This window comes from Lynx rufus, unplaced genomic scaffold (assembly GCF_022079265.1).
Source record: "Lynx rufus isolate CCGP_SWC_20201006 ecotype Redwood Valley unplaced genomic scaffold, mLynRuf1.p SCAF_2, whole genome shotgun sequence".
In the NCBI taxonomy this organism is placed as follows: Eukaryota; Metazoa; Chordata; class Mammalia; order Carnivora; family Felidae; genus Lynx; species Lynx rufus.
This window is the reverse complement of record NW_025814834.1, coordinates 211,559,658-211,581,692: the sequence shown is the minus strand read 5'-3', so window position 1 is coordinate 211,581,692 and position 22,035 is coordinate 211,559,658. Positions and strand designations below refer to the sequence as shown.

The 22,035-nt window shown below is 52.4% G+C and overlaps 1 protein-coding gene across 3 annotated transcripts in view; it reads left to right on the top strand.

Moving 5' to 3' along the window:
- Window positions 1-8,362: 8,362 nt before the first annotated feature.
- The window catches only part of TMEM51 (transmembrane protein 51), a 54,520-nt gene continuing 40,847 nt past the window's right edge, over window positions 8,363-22,035 (top strand). For all 3 annotated transcript variants that reach the window (XM_047085465.1, XM_047085464.1, XM_047085463.1), the window contains exon 1: window positions 8,363-8,567. The gene's annotated coding sequence lies outside the window, so the exon portion shown is untranslated. The remainder of the gene's footprint in view (window positions 8,568-22,035) is intronic.

Sequence of the window (22,035 nt, the reverse complement as noted above, 5' to 3'; positions counted from 1 at the left end):
AGGGAAGCCGCTAACCAGCCCACCGTGCACAGGGCAGCCCCCCAGTAAAGATTTATCCCGCCCGGATGCCAATAGCATCAAGGTTGCAAGACTCTGGTCTAAACAGTCCTAAGAGTCACGGACAAAGACAGCCAGTACCGAGACAGCGCAGTGTCGTCTTGAACTTCCGCCCCCGTAGACACAATTATTTGCGTGACAGGCATGGCGAAGGCAGGCACGTTGTTGGTTGGCGGCTGATAGAGGGACACTGTGAAGTACCGTCACCCCCGCTCTATCAATACTGGGAGGCTTTTCCGCAGGGGACGAGGGCACAGGGACGGCTTGGGTGGTAGGAGACCAAGCCCGGAGGGCTGCCTGAAAGAGGATACGGAACATGCGGGAGGATCGGGCCTCCGCTACAGGCTCTCTTCCCCCATTTCTCTTGAACACGCGAAGCCGTTCCAGGAACAGGGAAGCAGGCAGGACATTCAGTCCACATCGTGGAGTGCGCAAGAGACGTAACTTCGGTTTTTCACAACTGGGCTTCGTTTCTTAAAAAATTTTTTAAACCTGTTTATTTATTTTTGAGAGACAGAACACCAGCTGGGGAGGGGCAGAGAGAGAGGGAGACATGGAATCCGAAGCAGGCTCCAGGCTCCGAGCGGTCAGCACAGAGCCCGACGTGGGGCTCGAACCCACGGACCGTGAGACCATGACCTGAGCCGAAGTCGGATGCTCAACCGACTGAGCCACCCAGGCGCCCCACGACTGGGCTTAATTTCTGTCTCAAGTCCCCGTTCTGCTGGGCGGGAGACGCTGAACCACAGTTAATCGGAGTCTGCCCACCGCTTGTTCTGGGTTGTGTCCGTATCTCTTTTCCTGGCGAAGGCAGCTCACAGAGTTCCAAGCCCCGGGCAGGGGCCCGCGGCAACCTGGCCTTCGCTGGCACCTGCTGCGATGGCCTCATTTCTGTCTTCCGGGTGGCAGACGTGCCCTCCCAGCCTCCTGGAAGCCCTCTCTTCACCCAGCTTCTCCATCTTTCTTCTCTCGGCCTCTTCGCAGGCCCACGGGAGACATTGGCAGGGCCTGTCACAGGCCCTGTCACTCTGAGGGCACAGGCGTCTCGGCCCCTCTGCCAACCACTCCGTGACCATCCCCTCCCACGCCATACGGGGTGAGAGACACCTGGGCTCCCCCCCCAACCCACACCCACTCTCACAGCTGGCACAGGGCCATCGCTCCTGCCACCACTCACCTCTCTGGAGACCCACGTCCTCATAACTGTTTCCACCCTCCTCGGCCCCTCTGCGCGGACCCCCAGCCCAGAGACATCTGACCTTATCTGGGTCTGGGCAAATGATTGTTGGATCTTAGTCCAACATTGTTGCTTAGTCTCCAAACCTTTTGTTAATGCCATAAACTTTACGTATGCCCGGGGCTCCCACTTTTGAAACTCGAAGCTTGGGTTCTTACGATGCCAAAGTCTTGATTCTTGATACTCAGAAATGGTATCTCTGCTTTTCTGCTGAACCTGGCTTAGCCCGAAGTAAGAAGAGCCATTGGCTGAAACAGCAAAAGGGAAAGAAAAAACCAAAACCGGGGGCGCCTGGGTGGCTCCGTCGGTTGAGCGTCCGACTCCGGCTCCGGTCACGATCTCGCGGTCTGTGAGCTCCAGCCCCGCGTCGGGCTCTGTGCTGACGGCTCGGAGCCCGGAGCCCGCTTCGGATTCTGTGTCTCCCTCTCTCTCGGCCCCTCCCCTGCTCATGCTCTGTCTCTCTCTGTCTCTCAATAACAAGTATTTTTAAAAGTTTTTTTCAATACATAAAAAAGAAAAGAACAAAACAAAACCACTTTCGTCAATATCACTCCAGCAGTATGTGTGGAATGGACGGAAGACACTGTCGTGCTTTGGGTCCTTCTCGGCCAGCGGAAGCTGAGTCTCAGTTCCCAGACTCCTCTCCCACCCTCCAAACCCGGATCCCGAGTCCCTGAGAGCATCGCGGGCCACACTAGCAGGAGAGCTAGTGTGGAGAGAAGTGTGGCAGCCTGGGTTCACAGCCAGGCGCCACCAACGACCAGCTGAGTGAGCTTGAAAAAGTCACTTAACCTCTCTGTGTCTCAGTTTCCTCGTCTGGACAAGGGGGGGCGGAGCACAGTACCTTCTTCCTAGGGTTACGAGGATGATTAACGAGACAGTACTCGGGACGCGTGTGGGACGGTGCCCGGCAAGTAGTTAGCGCTGTGTGAACGTCCGCTGCTATCGTCGTGACTTACTTATCCTAGAAGTGAATGGGTTTCCCGGAATCCAAGTCACCCAGGGCCCCGGCGCCTGCTGCTGGCGGTTTCCCGCGCAGGTATCCCCGCGGTGAGTTGACCCGGAGAGGATCAGGGCCTCCGGGCCTGGCCTCTAGCACTGTGTTCAGCCGTTTGCAAGAGTTTCAAAGGGATTCTCTTAGGATCCTTTCGTTGCAGGAAACGGAAACTCATCAGACCAGTTTAAGTAAAAACAAGGAAACCCACGGGAAAAACAAGAATGCTGCTCAAGCACTTAGAGCTGGAAGGAAGACGGAGAGCAATCCACGAGGCTTCTCTCTCCTGCTCTCTCTGCAGCCGGCTTCCTGCCTCTGTTTGACCGGGTGGCCTCCCGGCACCTGCGGGTGCCTTGGCCACTTCTTCGTCTTGGCAGAAACTCCACTTGGTTCGGGGGTCTGCACCGACCCCCGTGATCCCAGGTGAATCCTGAGAGCCCACAGCGGTCTCGAAGGCCCTCGTCGGTGACGGGTTTCAGAATGAGTATGTGCCCGAGTCCCCGCGAGGGAGGTATCAAGCAAGTTCCCAGGGAGCTTCTGGGAAAGGTTTCATCACTGATGGAAAAGCGACCACGGAAGAGTGACAGGGCCTGCAGCCTGAGGGAGTGATGAGCAAGGCTGAGCAGTTAGGAAGTCCGTATCCTGGGCAAGAAGTCTGGACTCGGTGCTAGGGCCCTGGGGAACCGCGGCTCAGGCCTGTGTCTCACAGTGCTAACCGTGCGACACCGAGAAGACCTTCCAGGGGACGGGCTGGGAGCAGGGACGCCAGCGAGGAAGCAGCTGGACGAACCACACTGCAGAGGAGACATAGAAGAAGGTTCTAGGGGATGGGGCACCAAAGAACATGGGTGATAGAGAGAATCGGGGCTGTCTGTGCCCACGGGCCTCAAGACGCTGTGCTCTAATGCCGTGAGGCCCTCACTAGCTCCATCCTGGGCTGTCTGATTCGTCCACACAGGCCCAGTTACACTGGCAACTCAGGTAGAGACGTATTTTTTGACACGCACATTTTCCAGGAAGTGGGATGAACCTGGTTTCATTTAAGCTGACAGTCCCACTACCCGATTTCACCGTGCACTCTATGAGCACAATGTCTCCGTCACGCAGCCCTGATTCAAGCTTCCGAGAGGCTGGCTCAGTATGTCACAGGTGACGCCCGCACGCAAGTCACATCCCTTCCCAGTGACTGATGTGAACCGCTCCAGATGAAGGCCACGTTCCAAGTACACGTACGTACTGACTCTGGCAAGAGTCACGCAGTGGAGACATTGCTCAGCCCCTCAAGGGTTTAGAAATGAGCCGCGTCAAGAGTAAGTGGGAAGAAGGAGTCACCTGCTCAGAATGGACTAAAGGAAAAGAGAGGCAGCTGGGAAGACACAGGAGCAGAGGGTCCTGGCCTCCTTTTTTTTTCTTCGTTTATGCTATTAATTTAATACATTCTTATTGAAAAAAATTATGTCCCCCATCACACACACACACACACACACACACACACACACACACACACACTTTCACTTTTCCATTTCTAAGGGTAACCAGAGTTTGGTTTCATTCCTCCCATGCATTTTCTTTTCTTTTTTTTTTTTTAATATGTATTTATTAAGTAACCTCGGCACCCAACATGGGGCTCGAATTTACAACTCCAAGATCACCTGCTCTACCAACTGAGCCAGCCAGGCACCCCTTCCATGCATTTTCTAGGCATAAGTAAAATATATGTGTCTACGTCTTAAAAAATAAAACCGTTTGTGTGGCATGATCATGTTCAGTCCCTTGCCTTTCTCAGTTAATGACACCTGTTCGATACTCTTCCCTGTCAGATAGCTCTTTCTCCTTCTTTTTCACATCCACACAGCATCCCGGCACAAGCCCACACCAGAATTTATTCAGCTCTCTTCTGGTGGCATTCAGGTTGGTAACCGTTTTTCGCTGTTATAAGTAGTCAGCCATGAAAATCCCTGAACACCTGTTCTTGAGAACCTGGGTGAGTTCTACACCGTTATCTATTCCTCTAAGTCGATTTTCAGCTTCACTTCCTGACCGATTGAGGACTAGTCACCAGCCAGAGACAGTCTAATATTTTAAATTAGCATCTTGCCCACTCAGCCCGAGAGAGCAGAAATGTTTGCCAGGAGAATGCTCAGAGGAGCGTCTTCTCCTCTTAGAATCCAGACGTTTGGAAAGGGACAGGCTGGTGCCCCAAGTGATCGTGTTCAGATGGCACTGGTTCCTGCAAAGTAGGTATTGTTAGCACCAATTAAAAAAAAATTTTTTTTTAAATATTTATTTACCTTTGAGAGAGATAGAGAGACACAGTGTGAGCAGGGGAGGGGCAGAGAGAGAGAGGGAGACACAGAATCTGAAGCCGGCCCTAGGCTCTGAGCTGTCAGCACAGAGCCGGATGCGGGGCTTGAACTCCTCAACTGCAAGATCGTGATCGGAGCCAAAGTAGGATGCTTACCCGACTGAGCCACCCAGGCACCCCTTAGCATCACTGTTTCTACAGATGAGGAAGTTGAGGTTCAGAGGGGACAAGATATCTTCCCAGCGTCACACAGCTCATAAGCAGCAGAGGACTCAGAAACGAAAAGACGGAGCTAATGAAATCCCAGCCTCATCCTAAAGTCATGGTTCAGGCTGGATCACGGTGCCTCTTAGGAGAAGAGATCGATGGTGGACAAAGGTAGGCGTCTACATCTGTCTACATGGCTGAGTTTGCAAGACCTGTTGGTTTCCTGTGGCTTCTGCAACAAACCACCACAAACTTCATGGCTTAGAACAACACGAGTTTATTATCGTACAATTCTAGAGGTCAGAAGTCCAAACTCTGTCTCGGTGGCTAAAAGTAAGGTGTCAGCAAAGCCGTGCTCCTTCTGGAAGGCCCAGGGGAGAATCCATCACTGACCTTTTCCACCTTCTAGGAGCTTCTAGCACATTCCTGGGCTCATAGTCCCTCCCAGGACACATCGCTCTGCCCTCTGCTTCCACCACTACATCTCTTTCTCTGACCCTCATGCCTCCCTCTTCTAAGAACCCCTGTGACGACACCCAGTCCACCAGGATAATCCAGAATAATCACCCCGTGTCAAGGGCCCTAACTGAATCATATCTGCAAAATCCCTTTTACCATGCAAGGTAACACATCGGCATTCGAATGGGCATTTGAATATGAATGTCTTTGGGCAGCCCTGATCCTTCCTGTCCCCTGGAATTCCTAGCCTAGTGGTTAACAGCAAGCACATACATCAGTTCGAATCCTGGTCCTACCGCTTGTTAGCAGATGGAGGTGGGTAATTTCTCTGAGTCTCAGTTAGCCTGGCCCGAAACACCAAAATAATAGAATTTCCCTTCTAAGGCTGTTCTGCGGATTAAACAATACAATGTTCCAGAACTCTTGAAACGTAGTGCTCAGTAAACGGGAATCATCGTCTTCCCCCACTGCCTGTTCTGGTCACGGCTAACAGAATTTCCACCGTTCGAGATTTACTTCTTTGGCTCTTTCCCCAAGGGCATATCTTGGGCCCTTGTCAGTTAAGTCTGGCTCCTCAATAAGACCCAGCGAACCAGAGAAGAATCAGAGAAACCCACCGTGTAGAGGGAAAGGGCTGCGAAGGGTAGGATGACAAGGAGAGACGTGGCAAAAAAACAAAAAAACCCAGCAAGTTTGCCAGTTTCTAGTTTTGCCTGTGGCTCTGCTTTGGATGGGAATTTCTCCAGCCTCTCCCCAGATTAGCCAGGGTGAGCTGCCTAAAAGGAACACTCGGAGGATGATTTGCTGAGATAGACCTGCCCGGTTGGGTTTGCAGCAGAGCTCGTGGCTCTGGAGTAGGGTCCAGGCGTGGAAAAGTACTGACGCCCTTTGCCTGCAGGTAGGAGCTGCAGCCGCTGTCTGAAATGATCTTCCCCAGTCCAGGCCTCTCCAGAGTCGGTCTGGCAGAGTGAAATGAAAGCCCGATTCTGGGTCTTATCTGAAAGTGGGACTGTTTCCCATCAACCATTTGGAGACTGGAAGTTTCCCAAATTCACGGTCTAAACTTGGTGATGGAATATACAGCTCTCCGATGTGAGCTTGTCAGCACAGGCACCTGCCTACACAGAGAGTTCTCCCCATTCAATAACATAATGTGACTATTTGGGGCTCTCATTCATCCCCCCCCCCAAAATTAATTAAGCACCTGCCGAGGGCCAGGAGAAGTGGGCGGGACACAGCGGTCTCTATCCTCAAGGAGAGCAGGAGGCAAAGAGTTTGTAAAGAGTTATGCCACGGTGCAGAGTGAGACAGAAGCGACTTCTTTTCCTGAAGGACAGACAGGAGAAGCAGGGAACCTTGTCTCAAGGGGGGAGAGTGTGTGCACAGTGACAAGGAGTTCTCCCAAAGCAGGGAGAGCGCGGGCTTTGGAGCCCACGAGCTGGGATCTAACTCCTGATACTTCCCAGCTGTGTGGCCTTGGGCGATTGATGACCTCACCTTTCAGAGCCTCAGCTTTCTCTTCTATAAAATGGGTGTAACCCAAAAGTATCCCTGAGGTTGTTACAAGGATTAAGTGGGCTGGGCAGTGAGTAGCTGCCTGGCAACAGGTCCATAGTGAGGATGTGAGAGATGTTACTGTCATACTCATGGAGACGCATCACTGTTTCCCTAAATGCTTTCCTCACCCCCAAATCACAAGACAGCCCCAAATATGCCTATTTGTGGACACGAGGGTCCTGTTAGACGGCGACTGTTCAAGTTAAAAGGCGACAACGGGAAAAAAAAATACCCACATGGGACAACATAGGTATACACACGTTCGGATGATGCCGACCCGTGAACTTGGCAGTTTGGAAGTGAACTCCATTGCGATTCCACCAGGGTGTCTAATTTCATCCCGGACACAGCCGATTCCCAATAGGAGGCGCCTTCTGTCCTCAGGGATAATCTCTGATACCTGGCCAGCTGCCTACTGGCTTTTCTCAGGGTTTGAACTTCAAAGAACTGGACCGAGAAGGGGACCCCGGCCGCCTGTCCTCTCTTGGAATTCAAACAACCTGAGATTGGGAGAGGAGGCGGCTTCCCTTCTCCCCCTGTGTTCAGAATCCAGCTTCTTTTGCGGTCTGGCTGAGATCAATTTGGGCGCCGCACAGGTTCCAGGGCAAACCTCCAGGTGCGGGGGGCAGAGGCGCCCTCGCCAGTTCGGGCTTACCCTCCCCAGAGCCAGGTCTCAGGCAGCGGTTCTGAGGCGCTAAACAGAGGTGGGCCGCCGCCCGCATCCCGGTGGTCAGGACGACGACAGCCCGTGTTCCACCGGGAAAGTTCCCCGGAAAGCTGGGAATGAGCACCGGGCAGGCGAAATTCTCCGGCCAGGGCGTCCGCATCCCGTAAGCAGGCGCGGGCTCCCCGAAGGGGCTCCACCCGGGGCCGGGCCACCAGGAACCCGCAGGGGGTGCTCAGGGGACCGGGGAGGGGTGGGCGACCGGGCGGAGGGCAGGAGCCGACTCGCTTTTTAAAAACCTGCTTCCTTCTTCCCCGACTCCACCCATCAGTCACCTCGCAAACCACCGGCCCAGGGCGGTGCGGGCGGGCCCCGGCGCCCCGAACACGCCCTAGGGTGGAGAGGGAGGCGGCAGCCTCCCAGGAAGTGGGGGGTAGAGGCCGGCGCACCGGGCGGCCAGGTGAGCGTCCCGCCAGGTAGAGGCGCGGCAGGCGGGTCCGCAGGGCCGTACCAGCCTCCGGGGCGGGGGAGTCTCCCAGCTCTACTTAACCCTTAACTAACCTGGACTCCGGCCCGAGTCACCCTCCCCGCCTCCCACCCCCACGTCCCATTCCGCGGCCCGGGGTTGGGGATGTCTGGAGCCTGCTCCCTCCCCCCACCCCTGCTTCGCCAACTCCTAGCGGCAGGGGGCGGGGGAGGACTTGGCCTAGCTTCCCCGCCCGGCACTCCCCCAGCCCACCCGAGGACGTGGGTGCCGCCGGCCCGGGGGAGGCGCGGAGGGCAGGGCGGGAGGGTCGACCGGTGGGCGGCGCCTCTCCGGGCCCGAGGCCGCTCGGGGCCGGCGCCGCCCTCGGCCTCTCGCCGTCCCTCCCTCCTGCACGCCGGCGCCTCGAGGCTGCGCTTCCTGCGTCCCCATCCCGGTCCCGGCGCGGGCGGTGCGCCCTCTCCGCCACCGCCTCGCTGGGTCGGGACTCCCCGAGCCCTGGGATCACAGCGCCCCGGAAGAGGCAGCCCGAGGGGACGGGGTCGTGGAGCCCCCGGTCCCCGGTAGTGCGACCGTGACCGAGCTGGCCCCGCAGCCGCCCGGGTGAGTCTGCGCCGCCGCGCCTTCCGCTCCGCGGCGCCCGGCGGAGTGAGTGTTGGCTCCCCGCCCGGCCGGGGAGGGAGTCGAGGGCAGTCTGGGTCTGTCCGTCCGTCCGTCCGTCCGTCCGGGAGCTTCCTGTCCCGGGTCTGCGGCCGGGAGGACTCGGAACCCGCAGTCGCCGGAGCCGCGCCCCAGCGGTGCGGGACCCCCCGCCTCCCGGCATCGCGCTGGCCTCGGCCGGGGGAAGGCGCCCGGCCTCCGGGGCTCCCCGTGGGCGGGGACAGGTGCCCTCCGCCTGGCGGGTTTCGAACCCTTGGCCTCCCCCAAGAGGCACCTTCCACCCGTGCTTAGAGCCGAGCTTCCCAGGAAGTCCCCGGAAACCACCCTGGCGCTGCGCGATGGACCCCCCTTCTCCCATCCCTAACTTTTGTGGAAATCGAGGCTTTTCAGGGATTTCGATCGGAGTGTGTGTTTCACGTACTAGAAAAAAAAAAAACAAAACGGTGAGAAACCGGGCGCGAGCAAAGTGGGGTGAAACTCAGTTTCTTCGCTGTTCAATGCGCATGACTGCCCCCTGGGATGAGGCGGGGGCACTCGTGCCTGGCACACAGCAGGTACTTGCCTGCCGTCCAACCCAGATCTTTTGTCTGCTTCCTGACGGGAGACGTGTGGCCTGGGAGCGCCAAGTCTGGTTGACAGGGATGGTCACCTAGAGAAAGCAAGCTTTCCGTAACCGAGAGGTGGGGGGACAGGGAACCTGGATGTCCTTACGGTTCCCCGGCCGGTCGCTGCCGTGCGGCACCTGTGCACTCTCGGTTGAGCTTGGGTGGCCCCCGGCCAGATCCCTCCAAGCCGCGCGGGTGGTCCGGGCCCTGGGAACCCAGGCTCCGCGGGAGCGGCGGGGGCGGGGCCTGGGTGGGCGGGGCCGCGGCGGCGGGGGCGGGGCCGGGGCCGGGGTCAGCCCAGAAGTGCCACTGGAGAGGGGTTACCCTGTAGGGCTGGATTTTGGTTTTCGTTCTGCGTGGTTTGTTTGGAGCATAGCTTCTCTAGTTGAAAGGTCGGCTCTGGGACCTGTGAACGGCTTTTGCGCTTTGGAGACTTGTCACACGAGGATCTCGACCTAAGTTTATAGGAAGACGTGGAATTGGGAAGGAGCCCCTTTCCCTCCAAACGCTTCCTCTGCAGCCTGCCAGAGGTACTGCCCAGCCTGGGAGAAAAGGCAGAAGAGAGAGGAAGGGGAGGAGGCTGGCGGTGTATCTGCTCCTCAGGAGGTTCTGTCCAGGGGTTGGGTGATTGGGACCTCCTGGGAGCTGCGCGAGGGCCAGGCCTGCCCCAGGGATGCAGGGCCCAGGGGCCTTAAAAGCTCCCAGCCTCGTGACTGGTAAATGACAAGCATTGCTGGGAGGCGGTGATACAGTCAGGCCCCAGCACTGGCTCACTGTGTGTGACCTGCCTCACCGAGCCTCGGTTTCTTCATCTGTACTCTGGGAATGATGCCCTCCTAAGTGGGACCTTCATGCCTAGCCCCTAGCAAGTATTCTGTAGGAAATTATGTCACAGGGCTTAGAGAACAAGAGACAGAAAATAACTCAGGCTGAGGAGGTCCTGCTAAAAAAAGAATGTTGGAATATTGAACAGTGTATCAGTCCCCCAGGGAGAGGGAGGAAGGGTGTCTGGGTAGATGGAACAGCATAAGCAAAGGCCCAGAGGTGTGGAGGTAATGGGGTGTGCTGGGCCTGGAGGGGCGTGCTCAGGCAGTGGCAGGCAGGTTTGTGGGAAGGTGGAGAAAGTGAAGGGAACGGAGCGGCTGGAATGAGCTAGACTGAATAGGCAGGGGGCTGGTCGTTACAGATGGGACTTTCTCATGTGAGCGCCTTGGAGTCATTCAACAGATGGTGACAGAGTGCCTGCCTTCCGTGGCCCAGGCACTGTTCTAGGTGCTCGGTATGGATCACTGAACAAGAAAGACGCAAGGGAGTCATTGGATCCCGTTGACACGTGAGCAAGATAACTCTGGCCGTGTGAAGTCACATGAGAGTTTGGGGAAGGCTGCTGGGGGCAGGGGGTGGGAGGAGGCGGACCTCTAGGCTGGGGGCAGTGGGAATGAAGCAGGGGGTGCTGGAGTGGAGACCCACACAGGAGGCGGAGATTAACACGCGGTCTTAACACGTGCCCGCTGGTCAAGGGTGACGTTTGTGGATTTGGTGTGGGGTCCAAGCTGCCAGCCTGTCTTCTACCAGAGAGAGCGGGCGAGTGCCCGGGACCTTGGCAGGGTCCAAGCGCCCCTCCTCCCCCCTCCCCCCACCTATGGCTCCCCGCTCCCTGGCTCCAGGAGGCACAGGACCCAGGAGCTTCTGTGTGAAGAATGGCAAAGCTGGAGGCTGAGCCAGGAGCCCGTCTCCTGGGCAACCTGCCTCTTTCAGGGCTCCTGTTTTTCGGGTCATGGTTCTGGTAAATGTTCTCTCCCTCCGTGGGCCTGGCAGTAAAACCCTGCAGAGCCCCAGGGCTGGACAAGGCTGAAGCATGAAGGGCTTTGGCTCTGGGCCTCTCTTCCCCGGGGCTCCAAATTAAGGTGGAATTCGAGGGACCCAGCAGAGTTTTCTCCCTAAGCGCTAGGAAAGTTCCAGAATGTGGTGAAGGGTCTGCTTCTGGCTCCGGGCTTTTGCTTTCACTTTGGTTGTGAAGCTCGGATGGGTCATTCTCGCCACTGGCAGCTGTAAGAGAACCTTCCGTGCTGGATGGAAGTTACCCTTTGCTTGGAGAGGGACCACACTGTCTCTCACCTGCCACACGAGGACCCTAGAATGTCTTGGGTGCAAGGGACCACGCTCATTTGAGGAGTAAAACTCAGAGTGGGGAGGAATGCCTGGGGGGCTCAGTCAGAGTCCAACTCTTGATTTCGGCTCAGGTCGTGATCTCACAGTTCAGTTCGTGAGTTCGAGCCCCACATTGGGCTCCATGCTGCTTGGGATTCTCTCTCTCTCTCTCTCTCTCCATTTCTCTCTCCCGTGCATGCTCACTCTCTCTCTCTCAAAATATATAATAAAAGACTTAAAAAAAAAAAAAAAACAAACAACAACTCAGAGAGGGGAAGGGCACGCAGCAGCAGAACTGGGATGGAAACCCACTTGACCGCTCTAGGGTCCTCTGCGTTCTCCCAGGAGGTCTGACCACAATCGGGTCAGAGACTTGTTTTAGAGCCCAGTTTTAGCACACGTTTGGTGGTTTCTCAGGATCTCTGTCTTGCTTCATACAGAGTCTCGCTTCTCTCCAGCCTGGACAGGTGGCCCGCTTGGCCTGTTAACAGTTTTTGTTCTCCTTCTCTTGGATCGAGCCCTTGGCACACTGGCTGCCTCTCCTGGGAGCTCTGGCTCCCCAAAGAAACAGGTTGCTTGTTCGGGTTTCCCCCTTTCAGCCCAGACTGCCCCAAGACCCTGGCCAGAGGCAGCCCTCCCAGGGGCCGTGCTGAGCTCTCCCACTAGCTGTGGCCTCAGACTGATTCTTGACTCCTCCTTCCCCTCAGTCCCAACCCTTATCTCCAGAGGCCGATTGGCCCTGCCTTCCATCCAGAGTTGTTTACTTGGGCTGAGCTGCCAACAGTCCCCTTATTCTCTCTTGCCCTAGATTTATCAGCCTTTGCAGCCCTTAAACCTGAATGCCTGGCTCTTAGACTATCGGAGCCAGAGGGGACTTCAGCCGTCAGAAAGTCTAGTCTGTTTCTTTTACAAGTGGGGAAACTGAGACCCAGGGAAGGGAAGGTGCTTGCTTGAGTTCAGAGCTAGGACTATGACCCAAGTTTCCTGATTTGGGCCCGAATGATTTCCAGGATGGAAACAAAACAAAACAAAACAAAACAAACAAACAAAAACAAGACAGTAAAGTCAGAGGACCCCGTCTCCAGGAGCCGCTTTCTCTCTCTGCTCCACCCTGGCAGGTGTTCTTGGAGGCCACCACCGTGACCTGTCTAGGAGGAGCAAATGCTGAGGGCCCTGGAAGACGGGGGAGGGGGATGCATAACAAGGAGTAGATACCTTGACAATTTCAAGTAGATACCTTGACAATTTCAAACCCGATGGTAACGCCAGGGGGTAAGGAGTGATGAAGCTTTTTGCTGCCCCTCTAAAAGTTCCCTAGAAGGTACCGCCGGACGGACAGGCTTTTAAAGTTGTTTTCTCCCCCGGAGTGCAAGGGAAGTTGCATGCCCCTGGTAGAAAACCTGGACGGAAAACCTCGCCATATGCTGGCAACCACTGTTGATATTTTGGTGTTCATGCAGATTTTTTGTTTGCTTGCCTGCTTGCTCTGCTATTTAATATCCTGGCTTTTCAGTTCATCATCATGACAGGTATTTTCCCCAGTGAGAGTTTTTCCACACCGGTTCTAACCCGCCAGTCTCCCATGCTTCTGCTATCTGGTGGCCGGAAGGTACTCAGGAGGCCAGCCTTGTGTGGCTCTGTCAGAACACTCCAGCAACCAAAATCTTGTAACGCTATGCAACTTCTCCACCACCGTGGGACTTCAGGGGGCCATGTCTCTGCACCGCCATGGTGTTTGGGAAAGGGCTCTGTTTACAAAATCGAAAGCAAAAATCTCTTCTTAGGGAGCCTCTTAGAAATGGAGGAGGTTAGCCATCCGGGCGGGATGGGTGTGATCCAAAGATTATAGGGGGGAAGGTGAAAGCTTTGTTTCCTCTGTTTCCTGTGATTTTTTTTTTTTTTTTTTTTTTTTTTTTTTTTTTTTTTTTTTTTTGCTGTGTTCGGTTTTAACCCAGCCAGGTACTCTTGCCCGCTTTTATCACCCCTTGCCCTGAATCTTCCCAGGATTAGGCCCTGGGGTGGCAAGTGCGGGTCCCTGGGAAAATCAAGACTGTGTTTGGTTTGCCTGCCTCTTGGACAGCAAGTATTTCAATGGCAAACATGAGCAGAGAATTTGGTACCCACTCAGGTGACCCAGGTTGGCCACTTCACCTTTGGGACTGGTTCTCCCGGCAGCTCTCGGGCTCTTAACAGGATCACAGCTTTGTTGATGCCCTATAAATTGCCAATACTAGAAATGATCTGGGAGATCCCTTAGGCTAATGCCTACAGACTGCGGGCGGCAACTAAGTGGGGTTTAAAATCAGTTACGTAGGGGTGCCTGGGTGGCTCGGTGGGTTGAGCGTCCGGCTTTGGCTCAGGTCATGATCCCGCGGTCCGTGAGTTCGAGCCCCGCGTCAGGCTCTGTGCTGACCGCTCGGAGCCCGGAGCCTGCTTCGGATTCTGTGTCTCTTTCTCTCTCTGCCCCTCTCTCGCTCGCACTCTGGCTCTCTCTCTCAAAAGTCAATAAACATGAAAAACAAATTTTGTTAATAAAAAAATAAAAAATAACTAAGATCAGTTACGTAGTTTTCCACTGGCTTTCTAAAAGTGAAATAGAAGAAAGCAGACTAGAAAAGAAAGTGCATCCCCTGTCCTGAGAAGTATTCTTTAGTAAGACTGTCACATCAGGTATATGTATGTGGACACGCACCGAGTCACCGGATAAATATATTTCCAGCTGCGTGGTCAGAACCTTGGGCAGAGAGGCTGCCGTCCATTGGGTTTCTTTTTTAATTGAGGTACAGTTAACATACAACATTATACGAGTTGCAGGTATACGACACAGTGATTTGACCTTTGTGTGTGTCGCAAAATGATCAACACAGCCAAATTACCATCTGTCACCTGACGAAGTTCGTACAGTGTTATTGACTGTATTCCCCATGCTGTACGTTACACCCCCGGTGACTTACTTATTTTGTGACCTTCTTGATTTTACGGGAAGTACAAACTTCCCCCACCTGACTGCTCTCTCCCCTGAGCCACCACCGCTCTGGTCTCTGTATCCATGAGCCTGGGGTTTGTTTTGTTTTCTTTGTTTTGTTTTTTAGGTTCCACACATTTGTGAAATCAGGTGGTATTTGTCTTTCTCTGTCTAACTTATTTCACTTTGCCTAATACTCTCGAGGTGGACGCGTGTTGTTGGAAATGGCAAGGTTTCATTCTTTCTTAGGGCCGAGTAGTATTCATTTATATGTATAAATGAATATATGTACATAAAATACATACATACATATAAATGAATATATGCATCGCATCTTCTCTATCTACCCACCCACGGATAGACCCTTAGGTTGTTTCCGTGTCTTGGCTGTTGCAAATAATACTGCAGTGAACATATGGGTGCATGTATGTTTTCAAATTAGTGCTGTTTTCTTTGTATAAAATACCCAGTAGTGAAATTGCTGGATCATAGGGTAGTTCTAGGTTTCATTTTTGAGGAATCTCCGTCCTGTCTTCCACAGCAGCCGCACCAAGTTACGTTCCCACCAGCGGTGCGCAAGGATTCCCTTTTTCCTCCACATCCTTGCCCACGCTTATGACTTCGCATCTTTTTGATGTCGGCCATTCTGACAGATGTGAGGTGATACCTCGTGACGGTTTTGATTCGCATTTCCTGATGGTGAGTGACGTTGAGCCTCTTTTCATGTGTCTGTTGGCCATCTGGATGTCTTCTTTGGAAAAGGGTCTTGGATCGGCTGCTCATTTGTTCATCAGATTCGTTGTGGGTTTCTTTTGTTATTGAGCTGTATGGGCTCTTTATATATTTTGGATATTCACCTCCGTTCAGATAGATGGTTTGCAAATGTCGTCTCCCATTCAGGAGGTTTTCTTTTCGTTTTGTTGATGGTTTTCCGTGCCGCGCAGAAGCTTTCGGTTTGCCATATGCCAATTGTTTCTTTTTGCTTTTGTTTTCTCTGCCTTTTGGAGTCAGATCCAAAAAGACGTCGCTTAAACCAATGTCAGGGAGCTTACTGCTTCCGTTTTCTCCTAGGAGTTTTGTGGATTCAGGTCTTACATTCAAGTCTTCAATCCATTGTGAGTTAATTTGTGTATATGCTGTAACAGTCCACTGCTTTTTATGCTGTGATCCCGGGGAACTTGGAATTCTTTGGACGGGTCCCAGAAACAGTCAGGGATAGAGCTGAGTGGTGGGAGGCGGGGCCAGCTGGAAGGAAGCCGCTTACTCATGTTCCAGATATCAGGGGTATGAAAGATTCCTTTAAAAAAGTTCTCTGCCTTTGAAAACAAAATGAAACAGCAAGCTGGAAACCACTGCTTACCTAGCCACCTCAGTTCTTAGAATTGAGAATTCTCACGCGGATCCCTCTAAAAAAAAGTCATTTTGGAAGCGAGACTCATTCATCTGACTGATATTTATTGCATTCTTTCTACAGGCCAGCGATTCTGGATTTGGGCAGAACATGGTCCATTAGGGAGACATGGTCCCTGCTCTCCTGGAGCTTACTCCTTATTGGGGAGGAATGAGGAGTCTGTAAACTAGGACACAAATCAATGAAATAACAAACCAATAATCATATACTCACAGAACTAAAATACTGGACTCCTTAGAGTTCAGACTCCGTTTACCTTGCTAGACCTGTTGCCGCTTCCCCAACCCTCCCCCCACCAACAGATGGGGAGTAAGGAACTAGAACCACTTCCCACTTCCTATCTCCACCTTCCTCCTACACCCCCACCCATGAACTTCGATGGGTTTTCTCTTTCTATTCCTTCTGCTTTTCTGCCTAGATCATCCTCTGTCCAAGAACAAAACTCCTCAAAAAACAAAAACAAACTCAAACTCTCTTTATTTGGGAATTATTTTATTTCATTTTATTTTAAAGTTAGGGTTTTAATTTTTTTAATGTTTATTTATTTTTGAGAGAGAGAGAGAGAGACAGAGCATGAGCAGGGGAGGGGCAGAGAGAGAGGGAGACACAGAACCCACAGAGCCCAAAGCGGAGCTTGAACTCACAGACCACAAGATCATGACCTGAGCCAAAGTCTGACGCTGAACCAACTGAGCCACCCAAGTGCCCCTTATTTTGGAATAATTTTAGATTTATAAAAAAACTCACAAAAATAGTATAGTTTTCCTATATCCTAGTTTCCCTACATTCCTACGTTCCTATTTCCTATATCCTCACTCGGCTTCCCCTGGTGTTAGTATCTTACATAACATGGTGTATATCACAAAACTAAGAAATTCACATTACTACTAGCAAAATGGGTTTATGGCAAGAAAGTTTCATACGTGCTGTGATATAGTTGTCAGCACAGCAGGTGAGAGCATGAAAATGAAGGAGGAGGAGGAAGGGGGGAGGAGAAGAACCAGAAGGAGGAGGGGAGGAGGAGGGGGAGGGAAAGGAAGAGGAGGGGGAGAATGAGAAGAACAATGAGAAGGAGGAAGAGGGGGAGGAGAAGAGTGAGGAGGAGGAGAGGGAGGAGGAGGGGAGGAGGAAAAGGAGGGGGAGAGGAAGAAGAGCGATGAGGAGGAGGGGGAGGAGGGGGAGGAGGAGAAGTGCCCTTGGCTCATAAGCACGTGGAAAAAAACAAAAAAAAACAACAGTCAACCCCATTGTAGTAAAGAAAATACCACTTAAAACAATACCATCTTTCACATATGAAAGTTGAAATGTTTTGAACGCTTCAAAATTTTAGCTTAAAAAAGGAATGCTAATCTTTCACGAGCTCATGGTGGGCATGAGGACTGTCTGAAATGTGTGTCAAAGCCTTAAAAAAACCCAGCAGTTTCAATACTAGGATTTTATTCAGAAGAAACATGACTGTTTAAGGAGTTCGTTTCAATACTGATTTTCTTTTAAGTGTATTTACTTTCTTTTTTTTTTTTAATTTTTTTTTTTTAACGTTTATTTATTTTTGAGACAGAGAGAGAGCATGAACAGGGGAGGGTCAGAGAGAGGGAGACACAGAATCCGAAACAGGCTACCGGCTCTGAGCTGTCAGCACAGAGCCCGACGCGGGGCTCAAACTCACAGACTGTGAGATCATGACCTGAGCCGAAGTCGGCCGCTTAACCGACTGACCCACCCAGGCGCCCCTAGTGTATTTACTTTCTAGAGAGACAGAGACAGAGAAGCATGAGCGGGGGAGGGGCACAGAGCAAAGGAGACAGAGAATCCCAAGCAGGCTCCACGCTGTCAGCACAGAGCCCGATGTGGGGCTTGAACCCATGAACCTCGAGATCATGACCTGGGCCGAAATCAAGAGACAGACACTTAACCTGTGGAGCTGCCCAGTCACCCTAATACTGTTATTTTGAAAAATAGCAATAAAATTAGAAACCAGCTATGTGTCTGGCAATAGGAGATTGGTTGGTTATGTAAATTATGAGTCCTCCATGTTCTGGAATATTCCTCAACCACTAAAAGTTATGGTTTAGATGAATACTGATGATGTGCAAAATTGTCCGTTATTTACCAACATTTTAAAAGTTGGGGCGCCTGGGTGGCTCAGTCAGTTAAGCGTCCGACTTCGGCTCAGGTCATGATCTTGCGGTTTGTGAGTTTGAGCCCCGCGTCGGGCTCTGTGCTGACAGCTCGGAGCCTGGGGTCTGCTTCCGGTTCTGTGTCTCCCTTTCTCTCTGCCCCTCTCCTGTTCACACCCTGTCTCTCAATAATAAATAAACGTTACAAAAAAAAAAAAGTTAGGTCACCAAGCCCTGTTGCAGCCAGATCTCATTTTTGTCGAAAGACGAAAAAGAAAAAGAAAAAGGTATGTTTGCTTACAAAACACACAAAGTCTGAACAGCATCCTAGATACTATCAGTCGGTACGGATGGTGGGGTCACTGGTGATGTTGATTTCCTTTCTGCTAATCTAGATTTATTAATGTTGGCTCACTAAAGAAGCATGGTTTTTCTAATAAGAGAAAAAATGTTTTCTTTTTAAAAAAAAACAATCTCCTAGGTTTGCAGTGGGCTCCCCGAGGGTTCCTACGAGGTGAGGTGTTGGTGAATTGCAGAGGGCTGGCGCGGACGGGCCCTAGCCCAGGCGGGTCTTGGATGATTTCAACCTTGAGCGTCTGCTTCCTGCTTCCCAGACTTAAAAAGCTGCGACAGGTGCCTTGTGGACACCCAGAGGCTCTCTCATCTGCAGCGGGGAAAACGACCGGTTCCAGGCTGTGTTTCTGCCCCAAATTCGTAGGTTGAAGCCCTACTCCCAGTGTGGTGGTATTAGGAGACGGGGCCCTGGGAGATACTTAGGTCTTGAGAGTAGGTCTATCGTGATGGGATCAGTGCCCTGAAGAGGAGAGGGGCGCCTGGGTGGCTCAGTCTGTTAAGCGTCTGACTTCTGCTCAGGTCATGATCCCGCAGTTTGCGGGTTCGAGCCCCACGTGGGTTCCTTGCTGTCAGCGTAGAGCCCACTTCGGATCCTGTGTCCCCCTCTCTCTGCCCTCCCCCACTTGTGCTCTCTGTCTCTCTCAAGAGAAATAGATAGATAGATAAAACTTTGAAAAAAGAATCTAAGAAACAAATAGAATCAGATTGTGACGCCTTTGGAGTCCAGCTTCTTTTATGGAGTGTCGTGCTTTGAGGTTCCTCCACGTTGAGTTACCCCATCCTACGGATGTAGCAAATGTTTGTCTGTTTATCCCCTCACCTGCTGAACAATATGTGGATTGTTGCCAGTTTGGGGTGGTGATGACTAAGGCCGCTATAAACGTTCTCGCGCAGGTTTTACTGTGCACGTACGTTTTTCATTTCTCTCGCGCAAATACCAAGGAGTGGGGTTGCCCACTGTGTCTGGTGAGTGGATCTTTAGATGAAGTGGCCAAACTTAAAAGTTTCATGCTGAGGACCAGGGAGGGGAGGGTGGAAGGGAGTAGCAGACTCTTGCCGAGCTCCTACTGTGTGCCTCTCACAGAGGCAAGAGCTTCACACACGTGGCCTCGCGTGGTCCCCAGCACAGCCGAGCAAAATATGGGCTCTGGCTGCCCCTTTACAGACGACCCTCAGAAAAGGTGATTACATGTGCTTCGATCTGATCAACAGAGATCTACTCTTTTTGTATTTGGAGGGGGTTTATGGTAGGAGGCCGTTTAGCCTCCACTCTATGTCTCCCTCCACGTTCCAGCTTTGTTCTAGCATTTACACATCTTCATCACCCCCTGCCTGGTGCAGAGCTGATGGGGCTGAGTGCACACCCCTTGAACTTCCATAAGAAGGTTCTTCCCAGTTCCTACTGCCAGCACCCCGCTGGGTAGGGACCTAATGAAATACGAATAACCCCTCAATCTGGAACTATAATGACCTGTGTTGAAGGAGAAACAGGAAAAACAGTGTCACCCCTCCTTGAGTGATGTTTTGCCTTTCCCCCCTCCCACGTGGGTCCTCCTCTGCCAGGAAGTAAGTTGACCTCTCCCCCATGGTGATCTGTCCCTGCCCCGTGTCACAGAAATGGCAGTCACAACGGGTTGTGTCTAGTTCTTAACTTAAAGAACTTTTTACTGACTCTTTTCAATTAGAAAATTAACTGATTAGAAAAAAATTTTTACACACAGTAAAAATGTAAAAAAAAAAACAAAAAACAACCTCAAACGCCGTAAAAGGGATAGCCAATGGAAAAATGTAAACCTCCCGCTCATCTCAGACCCCCAGTGCCTTTCCTCAGAGATAGCCACGGCTCGCGGGTTTCTTGTACATGCTTCCAGAAATTCCCTGTGGGTGTAAGATGCTTTTAAGTGTTGCTTTTAGATGTTCACGTGTTAAGAGTTGTCAGGATCGTTCTGAAATTGTTGGGACCTTTGAAACATGTAATCACTCATGTCAAGGTCCTCAGATTGCCTTTGAGGACCCACCAGCCACCTGAAATCTTACGGCAAACCGTCTGCCTCTGCGTTTTTCTCTGGGGCGTCAGTAGCTTTCATGAGGGTCTGTGCACACACGCGCACACACACACACACACACACACAGACACGAAGAAACATGGCTTACCCAAAAAGGCATGGTGAGCGGGTACAAGAGAAGCAAGCTTTTACTGATAGAAAGTAGTTAAATGTGTAATTAGCTGGGGGGCGGATACAAGCTCCAAATTTCTGGATCGCTGGTGCCTCGTTGTGTGGATGGAAGCTGATGGAACCTCCGATTGGACAGTTTCGTCCCGGGCTAAGGGGGAACTGTGCCTGGCTGAGCCAGAGCCATGAAGTTCACGGAGTTCTTCAGCCCTGCGTGTTTGTACTGACTCATTGCCTGTGGGGAAGTGTGCTGGCAGCTTTAGAACAACACGCGTATGCTCTTGCCCCGGATGGAGTTATCCATTTACTGGGAACTTCTCACAGGAGGACACACATTTGCTTCCTACGAGAGGATTTCAGGCTGAGACACATTCAAAAAGATTTTAGGGAAATTCCTGGCAGCCAGAGCCACGTCTGGTTGGTGATGAGTGTCAGGAATGTTTTGGGGAAATGTCCTTCGTGGGGTCAGTACTCTTTTTTTTAAATTTTTTTTTTCAACGTTTATTTATTTTTGGGACAGAGAGAGACAGAGCATGAACGGGGGAGGGGCAGAGAGAGAGGGAGACACAGAATGGGAAACAGGCTCCAGGCTCTGAGCCATCAGCCCAGAGCCCGACGCGGGGCTTGAACTCGCGGACCGCGAGATCGTGACCTGGCTGAAGTCGGACGCTTAACTGACTGAGCCACCCAGGCGCCCCAAGTGGGGTCAGTACTCTTGATGGAGTTGTGGGGTGGCCCCGAAGGAGGCAGATCCTGGGTCGGCTGCAGGGAGGGAGGGTCTGACCTTACAAGGCATTTCCAACGTTAGTATGAAGGTACACAGCAGTTGTGACAGGCACCAGCCTAAGCGTTTTGCGTGTAGTGACTCGTCACTTGCAAATCACCCTCGCAAGAGTTCAGTGGCATGGGGAAACTGAGGCAGGAGTAGGCTAGCTACTGTGCAAACAGCCTCACATCTCAAAGGCTCAAGACAGTCGGGTCACAATGTAGCCTGCTGGGTGGGGAGGGTGGGGACTTCGGGGACATAGTCATTCAGAGACCCAGGCTCCTTCCATCTTCAGTGTGCTTGGATTCCAAGGGCTTGGTGAGCTAATAACACCACCCACTAGCTGTGGAGACGGGTTTTAAACCCAGGGAGACTGGCTCCAGAGTCTGTGTTCTTAACTACCACACTCTAGTGAGAAACGAGAGCACTGCTGTTTAGCTCGATGCACCTGCTGTGTCACCTCGGAACTGGCAGGTAGGGAGACGCGCTGGTGTTCTGGAGAACATTGGCACCTCGTTGCAAGGGATCAAGCTTTTCTTTCTAAGGAGTGAGATGGGTAAACCTCACAGACGTTTTTACCTCGTCTTCTGCACACAAAGATGAAAGCATTTGCCCCCCCCAAACGTCTGCACCCCAAATAAACCTGTATCGGCTACGTTGCTGTCTGGGACGCGGGTCCTTCCGCCACAGACACCATCCCTGCAGAGCCGAGTGCCCCAAATTGCTGCTTGTTGTAGGGAGGAGGTTTCGCTAAATTTCGGCGCCCTCCTTCACACGTGTTTCCCCAGTTGAAGTGCCTTCTTGTGGAAACAACCCAAACGTCCCACATGAAGGCCTGGACGAGACTGTGTGGTACGTCCACGCGCAG